Genomic DNA, 23,697 nt, shown 5'->3' with positions numbered 1-23,697 from the left:
TTGTAAACACATGCAAAGAAGCCCACGTTGCAGCCTGGCAGATGTCCAGGATTGGAATCCTATGTTATAACGCAGTGGTCGCAGCCTTGGCTCTGGTCGCATGAGCACGCAAATCATCAGGAGATTGCTTCTTGGCCAGTGCATAGCAAATCGTCAAAGGGCATAATCCATTATGGAGATACTACGCTTCGGTATAGCCCAATCTTTCTTCACTCCAACATACCCTTCGAAGAGTTGGTCATCCACCCAGAACTCTCTTGGTCCCTCAAGGCAGAACGACAACACTGATTTAGTGTCCGGATGGTGAAGATGCTCCTCTTCCTTAGAAGGATGTGGTAAATTGTAAAAAGTAGGCAGAAGATAGACTGGCCTACTTGAAAGTGAGAGACCTGGGGAGATGTTCAAATGAGGAGGCTTAAAAGATATAGGCTGAAGCTCATTGACACTCGGGCAGATGTGATAGCCATGAGGAAGGCTGTTTTGATCATAAGGAGCCTAAGTGGACAATTCTGTAAAGGCTCAAATGGAGCACTCATAAGAAAAGTGATAACAAGATTTAAGTCCCACTGGGATTTAACAAAAGGCGAAGGTGGGAACCTATGTTGCAAACCTTTAAACAACCTATTTACAATAGGGTATTTGAAGAGAGCTGGCTGGTCAAGCAACCGCAGAAAAGCAGAAAGTTAAACCTTAGATATGCCCAAAGCAGAGCACTGCTGGGCAAGGGAAAAAAATAAAAAGAAGAGCTTGAGAAAGGGGTGCAGAAAGGGGACCGTTTTAAACTGTCATGTCACCCTGGCAAAATGAACCTTTTGCCAGGTCCAATCCTTCCTTTTTAATACATATGTCACCCCTAGGTAGGAGCTGGACAACCCAGAGGACAGGGTGCCATATTTATTTTTAAAAAGTGGGACATGTACTGTTAAGTATTACATATCCTGGTAGTGGAAAAATCCTGAAGTTGTTTTTCACTACAGCAAGACCTCTCTCTCCAACAGCATAATATAGGAATGTCCCTTATTACACTTTACAAGTGTATTGTCCAAATGAGAAGAGATAACCCCTTTAAGTTAGAGTCTCTAGCATCACAATTTTAAATCCTTACCTATGGGGAAGCCGAATTTTAAATAGCAATTCCGAAAATGCCACTTTTAGAACATTTCTTGCCTTAGCCATTTGGTGCCTGCAGCTGATCTCTGGTCACATGACTAGGTGTAGTTGGCAGTAGGGCTTTGTGCATTCCTGTTAGAGAGCCACACATAATGGGAGCTTAGGTGTGACTTAAAGGGTCATCTAGGGCACGAAAGGAAGGAGGAGCTGCACAAAAACTAGCTTACACCTGAATACGCTGTACCCTGTCCACTCAAAGGGCTTAACAATCCTGTACTGTTATTCCAGACAACGTGGAGCAAGGGCAGGGTAGGCAGAGAATTCCTTGCACTTCAAAGCTGCTGTCTAGAAGTTTCTCCCACTTTCCAGGACCAAGACACCAAGCTATAAATATGGGACCCCAGACACCACCACTTTGGTACACTTCTGGACCTGTTGATACTCTGCCAGGAAGAAGGAATGATGTGCTGCTGAAGGACTGCTTCTCTGCTGCACTGCACTCTGCTGCATTCCTGCTTTACTGCCCTGACTCGCTGCCTACTTTTCTCTTGCCCGGTTGAGAAGGACCAGGACTTCCATCTCTTGAACCCAGAACCCAGAGTGACTCCAAGGGCTAATTGGCTGGTCTCATGATTTGATGTCTCGGGGACTTAAAAGACTTCCAACAACCCAAATTTCCACATGGACTCTGTCATCTGTGATTCTACCCTTCCAAGTGGTGCCACCCCACTGCTAGACCCTTAGAAGTGGGCCTACGGTGCTTGCCAGCGGAGCTGGTGCATCCTATCTGATGAGCGACGCATCCCCGAGCAGAACCGATACATCACCTCGGCTGAGCGATGTATCATGAAGCAGAACCAACGCATCACAACTGCTGCGTGCATCTTGGGTTCAATGCTTCGCCTTCGGAACTGTTTTGTGCAATGCTTTTCAGGAACAGTTTCTTGCATAACTCGTCGACAGCAGCCTAGACAACGACTGCGAAAGCTCCACATTCACTGCATCCCCATTCATCAGAACCAACGCATCACCTCAACTACTCAACCCATCCCCAACACCAGCCTTCGCATAGCAAGCCCAGTCAACAGGATCCTCAACGTTGATGCAACCAGACCTTACACCACAGTCTTGCAGCATCTTCGATGCGGAGCTAAGCAACGCTCTTCAAACAGGATTTAAGGTACTTTGTTCACTCACTGGGTCCCTATAAGACCATTTTGGTCATGGTCGCCGCCCTCACTTTTTGCCCACTTGTACTGAGGTTTTTCGACGGAGGTGCACTAAGTCTCCGCTTAATAGGTTGCCAGTGCTCTATCCCTAAAACAGGTAAAACGCTGATAATTTGCACACTCCTGTACCCCTGTAAGTCCCTAGTAAACGGTACCCCTCGTATCTAGGGCCTGGGAAGTGGAGAGACTCTCTAAGGCCTGAAGCATGCATTGTGCACCCTTGGAGGACCCCAATGAAACGAGCTGCACACAGGTGCCATTGCAGTCTGCTTGTCCTGGTACAAGCCAGGCAAAAACACATTATGGCACATCCATTGTGTGATATGCCCCACTCACTGTATCTAAATTTATTTGAGTCACCCTCAGAGCAGGCCTTAGAGTCCCAAGACAAGGTGCATTATATTTTATGTGAGGGACTAAGTGCATGCAACTTTGATGATGAGGTTTTCTAAGTTATGGAAAAATGTATTGGAACATAAGATGGGGACATGCTTAGTAGGTAGTTATCAATCAGTGATAATCATCTTTATGGGTTCAAGTTTGCCCCACCAGGTCAGAAATTGTTGTGACCAGTTCTTCAGACACATTTCTAGTTTTTGAAGAACCAGTGATTAAAATCTTTAACGTATAAAAGTGCATTTGAGCAAAAGGGTTACTTGCTAAACCGACACAAATTGCAACTGTATTTATATTCTTGAATGTACTCTGGTGTTGAAAAAGAAAATAAACAAATAATTATTTTTCTAAACATTAGTCTTGAGTTCCTTCTGGAGTGTCTCACATTTACTGTGTGTTCAACAAATGCTTAACACTACCCTCTGAGAAGCCTAACTTCCAGCACAAACTATCGCAAATTAGAGTCTTGGAGATTGTCACTTTTACCCCTATAAACAATAAAGTGTTGTCTGTACTATCCACATAGTACACCCCTACATTTGGTGCACTGCACAGATAGCCAGTTTCCTACACCGGTGGTTCAGAAATGGGTTTGAATATTTTGCATCTGCTGACACCACTCTTTCAATAATTGTTTCAATGAAGAAACTCAGAACTGACTTTAGTTTAAAAACATTTTTTCAAATTTTTCAATTTTCCCAAATTTCTAATATGACCTGTTAGGGACTTGCGTCAAGTCCCCTAGTCCAGCTGCATAAGAAATTTTTAAAAAGTACCGTAGTTAGTTAGGCCTGTAAAACTGCTTAGAATATTTTTTGTAGATTTTGGAAAGGTTCCACATACATTAAAACTTGCCTGGTTCCGAGGCGAGAGTCCAGGAACCCTTACCTGCAGCTCACGATGCAGCAGTAAGGAACTTCTGCAAGGCCATCAAAGTTAAAACTGGCTCAAACCCTACTTTCAGAGTTTGAAGCCACCCACATAACAGAGGATCCCGACACCACCCCAGAGGGTGAGAAAGACAGTGATCACAAAAGTGGGGGCAGCCCCTCACAACTAAAGAGGGAAGGTGATGAGATACCCCCTCACATTTACCTCAAGACGGTATAGAGTGCAGCCTCCAACTGAGTGTAGGGCAGGGCACTTAAGGCACAGAGAAGGGCTAGAGGACGAACAAGTAATTCTTGTGAAACTAGTCAAAAGAGCAGCTGTTGAAGCCAAAATCTTGGTTACTGAGAATGAACAGGTTCATATGTGATTAGAACCCTTTAATGGAGGCAGCATGTATTATGCCACCCATGGGAGCCCATGCAAAGTGTGTCTGCAGGCCTGCCATTGCAGCCTGCGTGAAACTGTGCATGCACCCTTTTCACTACAGGTCACTAAGTCACCTCTGTGGCAGGCCCTCTTAACCCAGAGGGCAGGGTCCAAGTACCTATGTGTGAGGGCACTCCTGCTTTAGTGGAGGTGCCCCAAACGAACTCCAGCTATATTTTCCTAGACTTTGTGAGGGCGGGGATGCCATTTTAGCCGTGTACTGCATAACGCAATGATATTGCTGTCTATGGCTCCAAGTGGTATGATCATCTGATCTGCCTTGGAAAGGTCCTCGGGGCTCTGAAGCAGACAGGAACCACTGTCAAGGCAAGCAAGGGCCAGACAGGGCAGGGCAATGTTGTATATTTGGGTTACCTTGTGGGTCAAGGCCAAGCTTAACCTTTACAAACCAAGATCCAAACAATTATAGCCTGGAAGGCTCCAACAACCCAGACACAAGTAAGTGCATTCCTTGCCTTTACTGGGTACTACAAGAGGTTTCTGAAGGGATATGGTACCATTGTGGCACCCCTCACAGAACTCACCTCCAAGAAGCAACAAAAGAAAGTGAACTGGATAGTGAGTTGTCAAAAAGCTTTTGACACCCTGATGAAGGCAGTGTGTTCAGCACCCATTCTCAAGGCTCCAGATTATACCAAAGAGTTAACTGTGCAGACAGATGTCTCTGTGCATGAGATATGAGCGGTCCTGTCCCAAACTAATGATGATGGCCAGGACCAGCCTGTTGCTTTTATTAGCAGGAGGGTACTCCCCAGGAAACAGTACTAGTGTGCCATTGAGGGGGGAAGTCTTTGCTGTGGTCTGGTGCCTGACAAAATTCAGACCATACTTGTTTGGTACCCACTTCATTGTTCATACTGACCACAGGCCTCTCAGGTGTCTAATGCAAATGAAGGAGGGAAAATCCACAACTGCTGAGATAGTCCAACACCCTACAGAGAATGGACTTTACAGTGGAACACAGACCATGGACTGATCACCAAAATGCAGATGGCCTTTCTCAGTTTTTCCGCTTAGACAATGAACACTCTCTTGGGAAAGGTTAGTCTCACTCGAGGTGGAGGTTTTGTTGAGGAGAGCCCTTTTTGGTCATGGCTATCCCAACTTTTGCTCACTGGTACTGAGGTGCACTGGGTCTCCGCTAAACAGGTAAAATGTGTACAACTGGCACACTCTTGTGCATAGAGTCCAGGGGTTCCCCACAGACTTAACAGTAGCTAAAGTAGATAACACTAATGCTCTCTTTTGTGGTAGTGTGGTTGGAACAGTTATGCTAGGGTAGTGCAAAGCATTTGTTGTACACACACAGACAATATAAGAAGCACATACTCAATGACTTAACTCAAGACCAATAGTTTTTCTATAGAAAAATAACTTTTCTTAATTTATTTTTAGAACCACAAAATTCAAGTTGCAGGTAAGTACTTCAGTAGATTCATACTTCACACATGTATCAGTAGTACTTTGTTTGAAATCGGTAAGTTACACCGTTTTTTAAATATTGGCAATTATCTGTTTTAAAAGTTGACAATGCAATTTTCAGAAACAGTTCCTGGGGAAAGAAAGGTTAGTACGGTTTACAGGTAAGTACTAGGCCAGGTGCAAGGTGCAAACAAGGCTTCTGGTTTCCAATGCTTTTCTATGAGGAGACCCCGGGTGTCACTCAGACTGCAGGCGAGGTGCAGGGGGTTGGCTTGGACAAACCACAGGCTGGACAAGTAGGAGGGCTGCCTGCTGAACATTGCTGCACGGCAGGTCGGGTTTCCCAACGCCAGGGAGCTGCAGGGGTGCAGTGAACCTTTAGGTGACGGGTATCTTTGGCCGCAGCTTTCATGGTCAGGGGGCTCCTCTGGATTCACACTACAGGCATCATCGTGGGGGACAGGAGAGGTCAGCCCAAGGTGGACACTTGCTCGAAATCATCTGGGGATCCTCTATAGTCGGATGGGCCACCTGGACTAGGGCCGTGGGCGTCGGGTGCAGAGCGGTCAGGACTCACACATCCAGGGTGGTGCTGGAGTCCTTGGGTGTTGTTTCTTCTTGGACAGGACCGCTGTCCACTGGAGTTCTTGGTCCTTTCGGGTGCAGGGCAGTCCTGTGAAGCTTTGCAGGTTCTTTACAAGCAGGAGACAGGCCGGTAGGGCTGGGGTCACGTCAATTTGCATCTTCTTTGCTGGGGGTTCAGCTTAGCAGTCCTTTCTTGTCAGGTCGCCAGAAATCTGGTGAGTTGGGCTCAGGGAGGCCCTTAAATTCTGGATTTAGGGGCGTTACTGGGGTCAGAGGGGGGTAGCCAATGGCTACTGTTCCTGAGGGTGGCTACATAATTCTTGTGTCCACTCCCTCTGGGGAGGGGGACACAAGCCTAACCCTATTGCTCCCTTTCCTCCAAATCAAGATGGAGGATGCTGCAGGGAGAGGGTCACCTCAGCTCTGGACACCTTAGGGGTGGTTCTAGCTGGGGTGGTCACTCCTCCCTGTTTTCCCTAATTTTCCTGCCGGACTTGCCACCAAAAGTGGGGCTTTGTCTGGAGGGCGGACAATTCCACTAGCGGGAGTGCCCTGGGGCACTGTAACCCGAGGCTTGAGCCCTTGACGCACCTCCACCAGGACAGGCTTTGTTTCTGACCAGGGAGAGCACAATGGCTCTCACCCTATGTGGTCAGAAACTTGTCTGAAAGTGGCAGGCTGGCACGGACAGGTCATTCCTGCACTAGCAGTTTGGATAACATGCAGGGGGCATCTCTAAGATGCCCTCTGGGTGTATTTCTCAATAAATCCCACACTGGCATCAGATAGCTCTGGTTCTTAGGGCCTTGGTATTGGAGAGGGTTCCTAAGGGCTGCAGCAACAGTTGTGCCACCCCCAGGGACCCCTCGCCAAAACCCACACAGTGCTGCCATTGCAGACTGTGTGTGCTGGTGAGGGTCAAAATTGAAAACTCCACATGTCACACACTCCTGTGTGCCAGTTCCCCTACCACTGTATGTGCTTGGCATAAGTCACCCCCTAAGGCAGGGTGCATCAGGGCACATGTGAGGGCATATATACGCAAGCAGAAATTCCCCTGCTATGTCTCTGTCGATGCCACCCACAGAGGACACACCTAAAACAAGTTGCACACAGCTGTCATTGCAATCTGTGTGCCCTGGTGTAAACCAGGCAAAACACAACATGGCACACCCATTGAGTGCCATGTCCAACTCACTGCATCTAAATGTATGTAAGTCACCCCTGCAGTCTGCCTCAGAGCCCTTAGGCAGGGTGCATTATAATTGATGAGGGCATATCTGCATGAGCAGATGCTCCCATGTGATGTCCAGCTCGATTATTGGATATTGCAAGTATACATGGAAGCCATCTTTAGGTATGTACTGGATATTCGTTCTTTCCCAGCGATATAATGGCTTCAATGAAAAATATGGTGTTTGGTATCCAAATACCTCATCTTAACTCCAATCTTACGCCAGCCTCGGATTTTATTTGACATGTATCCAGAGGGCATATTAGAGGTGCCCCCTGAAACCCATTAGTCTCTTAGTGTGCTGGCTGACTGGTTCAACCAGCCTGCCACCAAAGGCATGTTTCTGAGCCCTTGGATGTGAGAGCCAGGTCTCTCAGAGGCCAGAAATAATACCATACCTGCTTCAGAGGAAGGTGTTATCACCTAATCCAGCAGGATGGGTAGTGAATCTGCATACCAAAGACAGAGACTTCAAAGGCCCTGCTACCATTGGTATGCAACCCCGCCTTTCCCCACACCTGAGAGTTGCCACCCCCTGCCCTGAGGCACCCTTGGCACCAGGACAGGCAGGAAAGTTATTTAGGCAGTAGGCATGTCCCACCTTTGGGCTAGCCACACCCCTGTGGTGTGCCAACCGAAATGGCCATTCAGGGAAGGGTTCCACCAACTTGATTTTGGTGAAACTAGGAATTCTGGAATAGGGTGTTGCCCACTTCCCACAGGAAGTGGTCATATAGAGGGTGTAGTCATCCTAAGGGCAAGTAGCCCATAGGCTACTACTCTACACTCCCCTAAACGCCCCTAAATTGAGTATTTAGGTGGCTCCCTGACACCATAAGAAAATATTTGTCTGACCCAAGAAGATGAAGACAAAGGAGGGATGTGGAGTGAGAATAAGAACTATGGACTGGTGGACTTATGGTGGGAAATCCTGCCTGCTTCTGTCCCGACAATCACAACACTAACTCGTCCTGAAGATGTGGAGACTCCAAAAGCCTTGGATGTTCTCCGACACTTCGTCAGCCCGTCACCATCTCCCATGAATGGAGGAGGCGCTTCCCTGCAGGCACTAACCGCAATGCCCGGCTCACCGCCCTGTTGATAACTGGGTTCACCGATGCAGCAGGCGCCCAGGAGGAGCCCACTGTTCTCCAAGAGGCAGTCCCGAATCCCCTTCAAGTGTGTAGACATCAGGATCAACCTGAGCCATTTTGCATCAATACCTGGGGTAACAGAAGCGTGTAACGGGCAAGGTTTACCGAAGTCCAATCCCAATTCAAAAGCATCCGAAGGCTAGCCAGATACTGAGCAGAACTGTCCACCTGCATTGTTTTATCCCTCTACTTGCAGGTCACCCTGTGGGCGCCCGACGGAGGAGCACTGATGAGAAGACCCCTTGCACCAGAGTTTCCTGGCCCAGGTCCACAACATCCAACAGTCTACTCCTTTTTCCAGAACTCCCATCAACCGAGCCCCTTGATGGGAGCTCCTGGAGTTGTCCCTAAGTCACCCCCCTTGCAATCTCTTTCTAGGTGCCATCCACACATCCTTGTCACCAACTGTGTGGTGCGCAAGACACCCAACTCGACAAGGACCAGGAACTTTGCAAACTTTACCACGTAAAAGCGCATATGAGTAAAAGTGTTACTAGATAAACTGACACACAATGCAACTTTATTTATCTTCTTGAAATTATTCTGATGTTGAAACATAATATAAACAAAGCAACTATTTTTCTAAACATTGGTCTTGAGTTCCATTTCTTGAGTATGCGTCTCATTTATTAACTCTGTTTAACAAATGCTTAGTACTACCAGCGGATAAGCTTAACTGCTAGCGTACACTACCACAAAAGGGAGCTTTTGAGATTGTCACTTTTACCTCTGTAAACCAATAAGGGTTGCCTTACTATTTATATAGTGTACCCCTACACTGCAGAGCCAGTTTCCTACAGTTCCTGTAGCCAGCCTGCACTCCATTGCTGTCAGCCTGAACATGTAACTTTGTCCTGGTCCAGCATGACCATATATGCCCAATAGCGCTTCTTGGTGGTATTTTTACTTAATTAATTGGAAGTTTAACATTTTGGTCTTGTTTCATTTATTAAAACCTACTCCATTTTTCAAACTCTGCTGTGGGCTCCTTTTGTTGTGTGTTTTCACTGTAATTGTTTTAAGTGTTGAACAAATACTTTACACATTGTCTTTAAATTAACCATGACTGATCTGTGCCAAGCTACCAGGGATTGAGCCAAGGTTAATTTAGGGTTGCTTGTGTCTTATCCTGACAAGGATTATGGTTTCTGCTTGACCACGACTTACGCCCCAGTCAACCAACAACCCAATTTCTTACAGAGGTCTAATTTGGCAAACACAGGAAGGTCTAAAGGAATGAACAATAACCCTTAACAGTGGTCATAGCAAAGCCTTGCTGGGCTAATGAAGCCTAAAACAAGAGAAAAATAGATTATTTTGTGTTCAATGGCTGGATTTTATAGGAGGAACAAACCACAAACTTCCACCAGCGCTCTGCATAAACTGTTTTCATAGGTGGATATGTGGCTACCAAGATGGCATTACAGACTTCAGGTGGAAGATCAAAAGCTGTCAACTGTTGCAACTTTGGTGGAGAACTCAACCCAGCTGCTACAACAGATGTTACTCCCGAAAGAGCAGCCTGAGCGAAAGACAGATGGACATTATCTACAGCTTGGGATACCAGGCTCTCCAAGCCCAGTCCGAAGCCACAAGTAGGACTTGGGCCCAGTCGTTTCTGATCTGCTTGGGAACTCTGCGCAGGAGCGATTTTGGCAGCAATGAGGCCTAATCTCCACAGGAGATGAAGAGTCTGAGCAAGAGCTGCCTTGTAACTTCAGCTACCAGAACTGCTGACAAGGAGTGTTGTCTGTGGTGACGCCGCAGGATCGAGAGGGGCTCCTACTGGTTCCCCACTGTGGGTTCACCCTCAGTGCCAGTTGGACCCTTTGGATTCATGGACAGATCCAGACCAACAAGCCATCTCAACCTTCCCAGGTGTCGATCCCACTGCTAACATCCCCAGTGTCACTCCCATTCTTATCCCTGACTCCGACACAGAACACAATGGAATGGACATTGTCTGATGCTGACTTCTGCACTAACCGGAGACATTTCATCCAGGCAGAAGCTTGAGCCCTATTCCTATGGAAAATGACTTGGGGAAGATTGGTAGGGTACACTTGATTCTTATGAATACTCGCACCCAGATCCCAATCAGGACAACTGGTGTGAGGATTTGGCAGATTCCAGTGGACTGGACATCTGGTTTAGTCTCTCACTCAATGTGACAATGGAGGAGGGAGCCTTATTTGTAATGGTGGTGAGGAGGGCTGTTGAGGTCTGAACCTTCAGTTACCCTCTGTGGCCGTCAAGACAAACTTTACCGAGGTGAGTCAGCCAAAAGTTACCCCTTCCAAACTGCTCCTCCTTTTTAATAACGCTCTCATGGAAAACTTACTTGGTGGCCTGGTCCAAGCCCTGCACAGGGGCTCCTGTAAATAGGACAATTGTCCCCTGCCACTGGCCCACCCCAGGAAACAACAGTTTCGATACCCAGCACCCCACCTCAGAGCGTTGAGGGCCAAGCCTCCACTTTTAGAATCAACCCCGTGTTCCCTCCTACTCAATCGGATAGGGGAAAACATTCTCTTCTGCCAGCCTTGCACTGCTGTCAATGAACATGGCATGCATTCTGCACTGATATTCCATACAATCTGAGATTCGGTTGTGTAAAGTGCCACATATGGACTCGGAGGAGGCCCCAGCCCTACTTTTGCAAGCTATTGCTGACAGGAGAGACCTAGAAAAGTTCACCATATGATGTGGATTTGACATGACCGGCTCGCTGGGTTGAGCGATTTCATCTTCTGTGGCCCTGCTGAACCTTGCCTGGCTGTGAAAGACTCGCTTTTCAGGGGCTGTCCAAGCCTCATTTACGGACATGTCCTTTGATATCTCTTTCTTTCTCAGAGAGAAGGTGGACTGAGTGCTGCAGTGTTTGAAAGACGGCAGAGCTACATCCAGGTTCTTGGGCTTATCAGAGCCCGCCCCCCTCCCCATAACCCCCCAATCCACCACGGAAGGGGTCTCCAACTGAGTCCATAACCTCTCAGTCACCACGGTCAAGAGGCTCCCAGACATTTTGTGGCAGAGGATGCGGGTCCCATAAACCAGGTGCCGCCATCGCCCCCGCCCCAGGGGACCCAAACGTTCTCATCCCACACCCCACCCTGGAGAGTTTGGTGATTCAAGCCTTCAAGTCCAAATTCAATCCCAGCACATTCCCTACCAGTTCAAAGGGCAGGGAATCCAAGAGGCCGAATACCTCAAGCAAGAAGATGTTTTCGTCCACCAGCCTGTACCTACGGTCAGTGAACACTGCAGGGGTTTTGGACTGATACTCCCACTCGCTTTGGGACTTGATTGCACAGGTGCTGCTTTTGGTCTCAGAGGAGGCTGGAGCCATACTCTTCCAAGCTATTGCTGACGGGAGGGACCCACTTAAGTTGATCATTCGCTGTGGACTAGATATGACAGTCTCTCTGGGAAGAATTGCTTCATCTTCAGTGGCCCTTAGGCACCTTACCTGGTTGAGAACCACTGGCTTCTCGAGGGATGGCCACTTTAATGCCTCCTGTCTCATTGGAAACAAGGTGGACTCAGGGCTGGAGGGAGTGAGTCAAGGACGGCAGAGCTAGGGCCAAGTCCTTGGGCCTTTTCATGGAGCTTCGTCAATCCTAGTCTGCCTTTCGTGGCCACAGGAGGGCCTTCCAGCCATGTCTCTAACCGCCCACCTACTACAGCCCGCAGGTGTCCCAGCCATTGCATGTCCAAGTATGTAGTACCTACCGGGCAGACAAAGACTCTCTAGCTTGCCTTCCAATCATCATGGGCTTCCAGTTGACGGCAGGATATGCCCTCACCGGCACCAATGGGTTTTCCCTATTATATGAAGGGGCTACTCCCTTCCCCTTTGGGACTACCCCTCCACCCATAACATCCACTTGCAACAGGCTGACAAAGGACCACATCTCATTACTCCACCAGGAAGTGGTTGCGCTCTTGGCCAAGGGAACCATAGAAGGGTGCCAGCATCACAAGTAGGCTGTGGTTGTTATTCCTGCTATTTTCTAATGCCCAAGAAGGACAGAGGCCCTTGTGCTACCCTAGACCTGCATCCTCTCGATTTCTTCCTAAAAAAAAGGAGAAATTCAAAATGCTCACGTCCGCTCAAGTCCTGTATGCCCTGGACCAGAGAGACTGAATGGCAGCTTTGGACTGGCAGGATGCACATTTCCTCATTTCAGCCCTGCCTGCATAGAGACGTTACCAGAGGTTCACAGTAGGCTACAAGCACATTCAGCTTGCCAAGGTACCCTTTGGTCTTACCAGCACCCCTCAGGTATTCACCAATGGGATGACGGTGGTTACACCTCATGAGCGGAAATCAGGGGTACCGGTCTTCCTCTATCTCGACGACTGGCTGTTGAAGGCAAGCTCACTCCAGGCAGTTATCTCCCACTTCCAGTCTATGGCGGACCTCCGGCACTCACTGAGGTTCATTATAAATGTTAAAAATTACACTTGATCCCTTCTCAGATGCTCCTTTTCATCAGAGCTTTTCAGGACACAGTATTAGTTTCAAGTTTAACCTTATGAGCGGAGAGGCCAGGATATTTAGGCTGATACCAATATTACAACCTCTATCCTGTGTTTCGGTGAGATTGACTCTGCAGATGATGGGGCTCAGGGCCTCTTGCATCTTTCTAATGATGCATGCCTGTTGGCATATGTGGGCTCTGCAGTGGGATTTGAAGTTCCACTGGGAGCAGCATCAGGGGAATTTCTCTACAAGACCCAGATCTCAGAGGTTATGGCAAAAGATCTGTAGTGGTGGCTGACAGACCGCAACTGGGTCAGTGGCAAACTCTGCTCTATTCCTCAACCAGATCTGATGGTAGTGACAAATGAGTCACTCCAGGGATGGCCACCTGGGAGCGGTGGAGATCAGAGAAATTTGGTCTCTGGCAGAATCCGGACTCCACATCACCCTTTTGCAGCTCTGTGCGATCCCACTGGCACTGAAAGTCTTTCTGCCCTCTATGAAGGGAAGGCTCATGCAGGTGCTCATGGACAGCACCACCGCCAGGTGGTCCTGCAACATGCAGGGCTGAGTGGGGTCGTGGACCAAAGGCCCTGCACCTCTGGACATAGCTAAATCAGGGCATTTTCCTACAGGATCTCTAAATGCCAGAGTAGACAAACTCAGCCAAAGCTGCTAGTGGATCGCAAACGGTGACTCCACCTGGAAGTGGTACAAGGCTTCTTTCAGCAGTGGGGATAGCCTTAGTTAGATCTGTTAATCACTGCTGGGAATGAGCAATGACAGCAGTCTTGCATGCTAGAGTTCCCCAGATGAGTCTCTGTCGGAGGCACGTTTTAACTCAAGTGAAGCTTCAGCACCCTGAACACCTTCCTGGCAATACCTCTCCTGTCCAGAGTTCTAAAGAAGATGAGGAACAATCAGGTCCAAGTTATTCTCATGGCCCCAGATTGGTCAAAGAGAGTCTGGTACCCCAAGATTTTGAGCATGACAATCAGACCTCCGATTAGGCTGGCTCCTTGAGACAACCTTTTGTCGTAGCAAAAGGGGAGGGTTCTGCACCCGAACCTACGCACCCTTTAACTTCATGTGTTGATATTGAGCAACGACAGTTGACGGCTTTCAACCTTCGCCCCAAAGTCTGTGGCATTATTTCGACAGTCAGGCGTCCGTCTACCAAATCGGCATCATCCTCGACTCTTCGCTCTCAAGTCAACGCCGTCTCATCATCGTGCTTCCACACGCTTTGCCTGCCCCAAAAGCTCTTCATATGGATCCCCATCGACACAAGAAGAACAGTCACTCAGGTACTCGTCAGCAGGAATCTCGACTATGGCAACACACTCTATGTCAGCATCATCAGGAAACTCCAAACAAGACTCTACAGAATCCAGAACACTGTGGCTAAACTCATCCTTGACAATCCCCACCCACAATCACATCACTGCACACCTGAGAGACCTTCATTGGCTTCTGCTCAACAAATCAATCACCTTCAAGCTCCTCACACACCCATACAAGACCCAACACAACATCGGACCCACCTGCCTCAACTACTGCCTCTCCTTCTACATTCCCACCAGACAGCTCCGCTCCACCCAGCTGGACCTCACCTCCACCCCATGGGGCCGTAAAAACTCAGCTGGAGGAAGATCCTTTTCCAACCTTGCGGCACAGACCTGAAACACACTGCCTCTCCACCTCAGGCAATTCCCTTTGCTGATACAGTTCAGGAAGGACCTCAAACCTGGCTCTTCGACTGATCCACGTTTTTCACCACAGCGCCAAGAGACCGTCTGGATGATAGGCCTTGCTTTATAAACACCCAAATGATTAATTGGTATACACCTGCTGGTGGGATAAGTTTGTGACGTGTGATTCCCACAACACCAACCTCCTTTTCTGCACCTCTGTACAAGGTTCTTATATTTTCTCCATACTTGGCCCTGCTCTGGGCACAATTAAAGGTTATCTTATGCATGTGGGCCAAAACAGCACCCTGCCCACCTTATTTGCTCCTTGTCATCCATCCAAAAAGAGGAGACACTTTACTGTCGGGATTTCCAATAGATTTAGGGGTGGAAAATCAATTCTTAATGGGGTACGTAAGAGTCAAGAAGGGAAAGGCTGTGGAGAAACAGACCATTTCAACATGAATAGTGCTCTGCATCAAGGACTGCTGCATGAGTCAGTGGAGTCTTTGCCTTGGAAATCTGCCAGGCAGCAACGTGAACTTCCCTGCACACGTTTACCAAACATTAGGATAGAGAGAGTCAGGTCCGTCGCATTGGGCACTTCACAGGTTTAGTCCTGCTGGACTTTGGGATATAGAAATGGATTTGCAGACCAACGTCTGGGAAAGGCATTGCTTTGGTATCTATTCAAAGGTAAGGAATCTGCAGTTAGAAGTATCTATGATATGAACAAGTTATGTAATGCCTTATCTGATAGAGACTATTTAGACGCAGATTCACACCCTCCCCACTCTGCAAGTCGATAGTATTATTAGGAACATCCTTCTCAGGGTTTTAATTTTCTTGCACACCAGCGGGCGATTCTCATTGCAGGTCCGAAGTCCTACCAAAAGTAAATGATGTCAGGACGCTAGGGTGGAGCCTAAATACTGTAGGAGGCTGTCTCCCTATATGATGCACTAAAAAGAAGTACACTGTGTAGAGTCCAGTGGAGCCCCAATTAGTCTGCAGAGGCAAAAGTAGATAGGACAAATGCTCTATTTTAAGGTAGTATGGGTGAGCAGTTAAGTTTATTAGAGGGTAGTGCTAATCATTTGTTGTAGACACAGAGGCAATAAATGCGATACACACTCAAAGAAAATCCAGGACCAATTAAAAAAAATAACACTTCTTTTTAGAATTATTTTGAACATAAGAACCTCGTCATAAGGGAAGTATGTTTTATGCATAAATACTTTTCACTTGGAAAAAAAATCGAAACAGTGCAGTTTCAGAGTTCTTCAATGTTAGCCTTTGGTAAGAGGACACATTCAGCAAACAAGCACTTTATGACTCACGGAACCAATCTTGTACCCTTAAGGTGAGTACTGGGCGGGGGTCAGGATCACACTAACGGGTCACTGTGGGTGGCACTGGGGCAGCCGTGTGCACAGGTGTAGTACGGCATCAGGTGCCCAATATATTTCAATGGGGATTGGTCTCCGTGGATTTGGGCTGCAGGCTCTGGCTGGGGGGGGGTCTGTCAGGGACAACTAACAGGTAGGTCGCAAACATGGAGTGCTCGGGGACATAGGTGCACCTTTGGTCCTCTTCACCAGTGCAATGGATGCAGGGGTGTCTTTAGCTGTCGGCTTTTCTCATCCGAGAGCAATTGCAGTCCAGGGATCCTGTGATATGAGGCTGCAGGCGTTGTCGTGGAGTCCAGAAGGGGTGAAACCACAGCAGACTCTAGCTCAGATAAGATAGGGGACATCATTAACAACATGAGTCCACTTCAACTCCGGCCAGTGCCGACGGACAGTGGTTGCTTTAGGTGTCTGGTTTCTCTCACCTCAAAGGCTGCAGGGGAGGGGGCTTGCATCCAGAGGCTGCACGCGACTTGGGGGAGTCCAGAAGGGGTGAAACCACAATTAACTCTGACTCTGGACAGCTGGGGGACCTTGCTGGCACCGGAGGTCCACTCCCACTCGCGTTCTTGGGTCAGTGACAGGAGGTGCAGTGGTGACTTCGGGTATTGGGTCATTGTGGTTCCGGGGGCTGCAGAGTCCTTTCCTTGGAGTTGGTTGGAGAGAAGGTCTGCTGCTCACTTGAGAATTGAATCTTTTTCTAAGGCAGACAGACTCTCCAGGTTTCTGGAGGTTAAGCTGCAGGATGATGCGTCTTATGGCGCAGAGCCCACTGATGAGTGCAGACAGACCAGCAGGGTTGGTACCAGGTGAGCTGCTTCTTTTCCTCTTGTGCAAGTCCGTCTCTTCTTTGTCCTTTTCTTCTTAGGTCATCAGAATCTGAGCTCTGTGGTTCAAGGGTGCTACTTAAATACTCCCTGTAACACCCCTAAATTGAGTATTAGCTGGCAGTCAATCAGATGGCCATCTTTAGGGTGACTATACCCTTTCTACGACCACTTCCGTTGGGAAGTGGGCATAACCCTGACCCGAGTGGGCTAATTCTTTCCAAACCATGATGGAGGAATTGAAAAAGTGGTGCATACTTCAGCTTGTCCACCTTAGGGGTGGAACTGGCATGAAGTGGGCACACCTCCTAATCTGCCTAATTTTCCCACCTGTCTTCCTGCCAAAAGCGGTGTTAAGAGGCACTGGTTCACTTTGGTCTGCACTAAAACTCGCAACTTGTCATGTGCTTGGTGAGGGGTCCCATAGGCTGGCACAATTTGTGCTGCAGCCCTCATTTGTACCCCATGCCCTAAGTACCAGGGGAACCGTTTACTAGGGACTTACAAAGGGTGATAAAGGTTTTGCCAATTGGGAAGATGACTGCAATAATGAGGAAGAGATCTGGCACTGGAGACCTGGTTAGCAGGAACCCATTGCACTTCAAGTCGAAATTACATAAGACACCAGACAAGAAGTGGGGGGGTCGAACCATGCCAAATAAGGTGCTTTTCTACATATAGATACTGTGCACATCACTTGCAGTGCGGATGCAGACTATGCCACCTACTGACATGCAGGAGTACTACTCAATTTTCCAGATGCAGTCTAACATCTGGGGATAATCTAAGGTAAGGAATCTGCGGCTAGATAAAGTCTCTACCAGATAAGGCATTACTGAAGGTAAGTAACCTGTTATGCATGTCACATCCAAAGTGGAACGGCATTAGTACAGGGCCATACGGTACCAATTTCCATAGTGCAGAGGTACTGCTGAAAAGTTTCAGCATCCAGTCTGATGCCTGGTGAGTATTCAAAGGGCAAGAAATCAACTACTAGAAGTCGAAACATGATTATAATAGGAAATCCTGCCAGATGGATATGGAGATGTGATCATCTCTGCACACTTCAGAATCCAGGAAATAGTGCTTGGGGAAAAGTATGCATAAAAACCCATGTAGCTTCTCTGCACATCTTTTTAATTGGAACTATTCTTGCAAAGTGGTAGATGTAGCCCTGGTGGCATGGGTGCAGAACGCTTCGTAAGGTTCCTTCTAGGGTAAAGCGAATCAGGTTTTGATGCAAAGGTTAAGCCACCTCAAAAGGGTCATTTTCTGCATTATTTTGCATTTCTTAGTGTCACAGCACCCAACGAAGAGCTGGGCATCAAGTCATGTATCCTTGGTACGATCCAGTAAGCATTTCATTGCCTGCCTGTGATCCAACTAATGCAACCTCCCCTCCTCCTTCTCATGATGGGGGTGAAAAGTTGGAAGGTGATGTACTGCCTCAGGTGGAAATGAGTCACCACTTGATAGAAAAGCAGCCCTGGATCAGAACACAAATTTGCCAGGGTAAATGGAGGTAAAGGAAAAACGGGCACTAAGAGTTTGCAGCTCATTCACCCTTAGGTCAAGGCGACAGTCACTAAAAACACTGTTTTCAGAGTTTACATCCATAAGAAACAACTATGGACGGCCTCAACATTTTGTGGTAGAGTGGGTGAGCAGTTAGGCTTATCAAAAGGTAGTGCTAAGCATTTGTTGTACTCTGAGGCAATAAATGAGACACACTCAATGAATAAATCCGAGACCAATTAAGAAAAATAATTCTTTTTTATATGTTTCAAACCCAAGAACTTCGTAATTGGGTAAGTAGCTTTTTAAAGCATAAATACTTTGCAGTTTCAGAAATCAATGTTATCCTATGGAGGAAAAACAATGATCAGCAAACACAGAGTTAGCCGACTTACAAAGCCAATCTCAGGGAGTTAAGGTAAGCACTGGGCATTGATAAAAACCACACCAACAGGTCGCATAGGTCGGCACTGGAGTGGCCGGGTGCAAAGGTGGAATAAGGCATCTGGTGCACAATGGTTCTCTATAGGAGTTGGACCTTGCGACAAACAGGCCGCAGACTCTGACTAGGAAGCCAGTCAGGAACAACAAGTAGGTAGGTAGTAGACTTGGGGTGCTTGGATATGTGGGTGCAGCTTTGGTCCTCTTCTCCTGTGCCCAAGGGTGACGGACGCGGGAGTGTCTTTAGGCATCAGGTTTTCTTATCCAGGAGCACTCGCTGTCAAGGGGTCCGGCGTGGTGAGGCTGTAGGTATCATTGGGGAGTCCGGCAGGAGTGGATTCTAGCTCTAAGGAGCCAGGGGATGTAGTTGGCACCAGTGACCCACCTAAGCCGGCTACCAGGGATCACGCGTGCAGTGATTGCTGGAGATGTTGGATTTTCTCCCACCATAAGCCTGTGGAAGAGGGGGCCCGTTTGCAGAGGTGCAGGCGTCTTGGAAGAGTCCAAGATGGGTAAGACCAAATGGGACTCGGTCTCTGGGCAGATGAGGAACCGCAGTGGCACTGTTGGCTAGCTTCACCTCGGGTCATGGGCGTTGGGTGTAGTGGTTAATTTAGGTGTCATGTTTCTTTGGCGTTACTTCTTGCACTGCAGGTTCGCTGCCCACGGGAGACTTGAGTCTTCATTGAAGGATCAACGAGTTAGCTTCTTGTGTGGGATCCTTTGAGGTCAGCAGGCAAGCCGGAGGGGCTGGTTCCAAGTCAGTAGCTTCTTCTTTTCTTCTGCCAGTACAACCCTTCTTTGTTCCAGTCTTCTTCAGTTGCTGAAATCTGAGTTCTAGGTTTCGGGGTGCCTCCTAAATACTCAATTTAAGGGCGTTTCACGAAGTGCCAGGTGGTAGCTAATGAGCTGACCACATTTCAATGGCTACACACTTCTTATGACTTCATCCGTTGGGAAGTGGCTTATTCCTTCCAAGCAAGATGAAGAGATTTGCAAAGCAGTGGGTCCACCACTTCTGCTTGTCCACCTTAGGGGTGGAATTGGCATGAAGTGGGCACTCCTAATTTAACGAATTTTCCTGCCTGTGCTACTGCCAAAAGTGGGGTTAGGACAGGGGGGCTGGTCATCTCTGCCTGGGTCGCATTACAAAGGTGGTAAGGCCTTTGAAGCTCCCCAGCCTGGAATGTCCATCCTGTTGAAGAGAGGAGGTCACATCTCTGCCCAGTGCATGCCTTTGTCTAAGGCCCTCAGGAGCACTGGTTCTCACCTTCTGGGGGGACAGGAATGTGTCTGTGGTGGCTGAACTGGTCAGGACCAGTCAATTAACACATTTATAGTTGGTAGGTTTCCAGGAGGCACCTCTAAGGTGCCCTCTGTGTGCATTTATTAGTAAATCTGTCACTGGTGTCAGTGAGGGTTTACTATTTTGAGATGTTTGATACCAAACATCCCAGGATTCAGAGAAGCCATCATGTAGCTGGGGGGGGGGGGGGGGACTCATAATGACCAGTGTAGGAGGCTGGCTCAGTATACGGTGCACGCCTTTAGGTGAGGCACAGTGCACCGAGTCCAGGCAACCCTTAGAGATAGTGTAAGTGGTTCAAGATAACTAAAGCTCTCAAAGGGTTGCTGTGGAGAGAAGCTAAGGTTTATCCAGGGTGTAAAAGAATACCACATAGATCAGTCATTGATGTACACACAAGAATGAACCACGCAGTGTTAGAATAATAATGTATTAATAATTAAAACACAGCTACTAAACTAACTTTGGTATAGCTCCTAAACATATTAATATATATATATATATACATATGGAAAATGTCACTTACCCAGTGTACATCTGTTCGTGGCATGAGACGCTGCAGATTCACATGCTTTGCACATCCTGCCATCTAGTGTTGGGCTCGGAGTGTTACAAGTTGTTTTTCTTCGAAGAAGTCTTTTCGAGTCACGAGATCGAGGGACTCCTCCCCTTTCGGCTCCATTGCGCATGGGCGTCGACTCCATCTTAGATTGTTTTCCCCGCAGAGGGTGAGGTAGGAGTTGTGTATTACAGTAATAGTGCCCATGCAATGGAGTAAACATGTATGTACATAATGTATTTTAAGGTGATATATTTACAAATTTACAAATGTTCGAGATCAACTTTGAAACGGCTACAGGCTCCCGGGGAGGCGGGTGGGCGCATGTGAATCTGCAGCGTCTCATGCCACGAACAGATGGACACTGGGTAAGTGACATTTTCCGTTCGATGGCATGTGTAGCTGCAGATACACATGCTTTGCATAGACTAGTAAGCAGTTATCTCCCCAAAAGCGGTGGTTCAGCCTGTAGGAGTTGAAGTTGTTTGAAACAAAGTTCGTAGTACTACCTGGCCTACTGTGGCTTGTTGTGCTGTTAATACATCCACGCAATAGTGCTTGGTAAACGTATGAGGCGTAGACCATGTGGCTGCCTTACATATCTCAGTCATTGGAATGTTTCCTAGAAAGGCCATAGTAGCACCCTTCTTTCTAGTTGAGTGTGCCTTTGGTGTAATAGGCAGTAGTCTCTTTGCTTTGAGATAACAGGTTGGAATGCATTTAACTATCCATCTAGCAATGCCTTGTTTGGAAATTGGATTTCCTGAATTAGTTTTTTTTGGAAAGCAACAAATAATTGTTTTGTTTTCCGAATTTGTTTGGTTCTGTCAATGTAGTACATTAACGCTCTTTTGATGTCTAATGTATGTAGTGCTCTCTCAGCTACAGAATCTGGTTGTGGGAAGAACACTGGTAGTTCTACTGTTTGATTCAAGTGGAACGGTGATATGACTTTTGGTAAAAAATTTGGATTTGTCCGTAGAACTACTTTATGCTTGTGTATTTGAATAAATGGTTCTTGTATGGTAAATGCTTGGATTTCACTTACTCTTCTTAGAGATGTGATGGCAATTAGAAATGCAACTTTCCATGTTAAATATTGCATTTCACATGAGTGCATGGGCTCAAAAGGTGGCCCCATGAGTTGTGTTAAGACAATGTTGAGGTTCCATGAAGGAACTAGTGGTGTTCTTGGTGGTATAATTCTTCTTAGGCCTTCCATAAAGGCTTTTATGACTGGTATCCTAAATAGTGAAGTTGAGTGGGTAATTTGCAGGTAAGCTGAAATTGCGGTAAGATGTATCTTAATGGATGAAAAAGCTAGTTTTGACTTTTGCAAATGTAGCAAGTAGCTTACGATGTGTTTAGCAGATGCGTGTAAGGGTTGAATTTGATTATTATGGAAATAATAAACAAACCTTTTCCACTCATTTGCATAGCAATGTCTAGTGGTTGGGTTTCTAGCTTGTTTTATGACTTGCATACATTCCTGTGTAAGGTCTAAGTGTCCGAACACTAAGACTTCAGGAGCCAAATTGCTAGATTCAGCGATGCTGGATCAGGGTGTCTGATCTGTTGATTGTGTTGAGTTAACAGATCTGGTCTGTTTGGTAGTTTGATATGAGGCACTACTGAGAGGTCTAGTAGTGTTGTGTACCAAGGTTGTCTTGCCCAAGTTGGTGCTAGGAGTATGAGTTTGAGTTTGTTTTGACTCAACTTGTTTACTAGATATGGAAGGAGTGGGAGAGGGGGAAAAGCGTATGCAAATATCCCTGACCAACTCATCCATAACGCATTGCCCAGAGACTGATCTTGTGGGTACCTGGATGCGAAGTTTCGGCATTTTGCGTTTTCTTTTGTTGCAAACAGGTCTTTTTGTGGTGTTCCCCAATTTTGGAAGTAAGTGTGTAGTACTTGGGGGTGAATCTCCCATTCGTGGATCTGTTGGTGATCCCGAGATAGATTGTCTGCTAACTGATTCTGAATCCCTGGAATGAACTGTGCTATTAGGCGAATGTGGTTGTGTATCGCCCAATGCCATATTTTCTGTGTCAGGAGACACAACTGTGTTGAGTGTGTCCCTCCCTGTTTGTTTAGGTAATACATTGTTGTCATGTCTGTTTTGACAAGAATGTGTTTGTGGCTTATTGGTTGAAATGCTTTTAACGCTAGAAATACTGCTAATAGTTCTAAGTGATTTATGTGAAACTGTTTTTGCCGATAGTCCCATTGTCCCTGAATGCTGTGTTGATTGAGGTGTGCTCCCCACCCTGTCATGGAGGCATCTGTAGTTATTACGTATTGAGGCACTGGGTCTTGAAAAGGCCGCCCTTGGTTTAAATTTATATTGTTCCACCATTGAAGCGATGTGTAGGTTTGGCGGTCTATCAACACTAGATCTAGAAGTTGACCCTGTGCCTGTGACCACTGTGATGCTAGGCACTGTTGTAAGGGCTGCATGTGCAATCTTGCGTTTGGGACAATGGCTATGCATGAGGACATTATGCCTAGGAGTTTCATTACTATTTTGACTTGTATTCTTTGGTCTGGATACATGACCTGTATTACATTGTGAAATGCTTGTACTCTTTGTGGACTTGGAGTGGCAATCGCTCTTGCTGTGTCGATTGTTGCCCCTAAGTATTGCTGTGTCTGACACGGCTGAAGGTGTGACTTTGTGTAGTTGATTGAGAAACCTAGTTTGTGTAGGGTTTCTATGATGTACTTTGTGTGTTGTGAACACCGTTCTAGTGTGTTGGTTTTGATTAGCCAATCGTCTAAGTACAGGAACACATGTATTTGCTGCCTTCTGATATGCGCAGCTACTACTGCCAGGCATTTTGTAAAAACTCTTGGCACAGTTGTTATTCCGAATGGCAACACCTTGAATTGGTAATGTACCCCTTGGAATACAAATCTGAGGTACTTTCTGTGTGAAGGATGTATTGGTATATGGAAATATGCATCCTTTAGGTCTAGTGTTGTCATGTAGTCT

At 47.1% G+C, this 23,697-nt stretch overlaps 1 protein-coding gene across 2 annotated transcripts in view; it reads right to left on the bottom strand.

Moving 5' to 3' along the window:
- PHIP (pleckstrin homology domain interacting protein) overlaps positions 1–23,697 on the bottom strand; it is a 1,338,206-nt gene that overhangs the window by 591,961 nt on the left and 722,548 nt on the right. The window lies entirely within an intron of this gene.

Source organism: Pleurodeles waltl, chromosome 5 (assembly GCF_031143425.1).
Source record: "Pleurodeles waltl isolate 20211129_DDA chromosome 5, aPleWal1.hap1.20221129, whole genome shotgun sequence".
Taxonomy (NCBI): domain Eukaryota; kingdom Metazoa; phylum Chordata; class Amphibia; order Caudata; family Salamandridae; genus Pleurodeles; species Pleurodeles waltl.
Note: the sequence above shows the minus strand (reverse complement) of the source record. Positions and strands in the feature narration are given on the sequence as shown.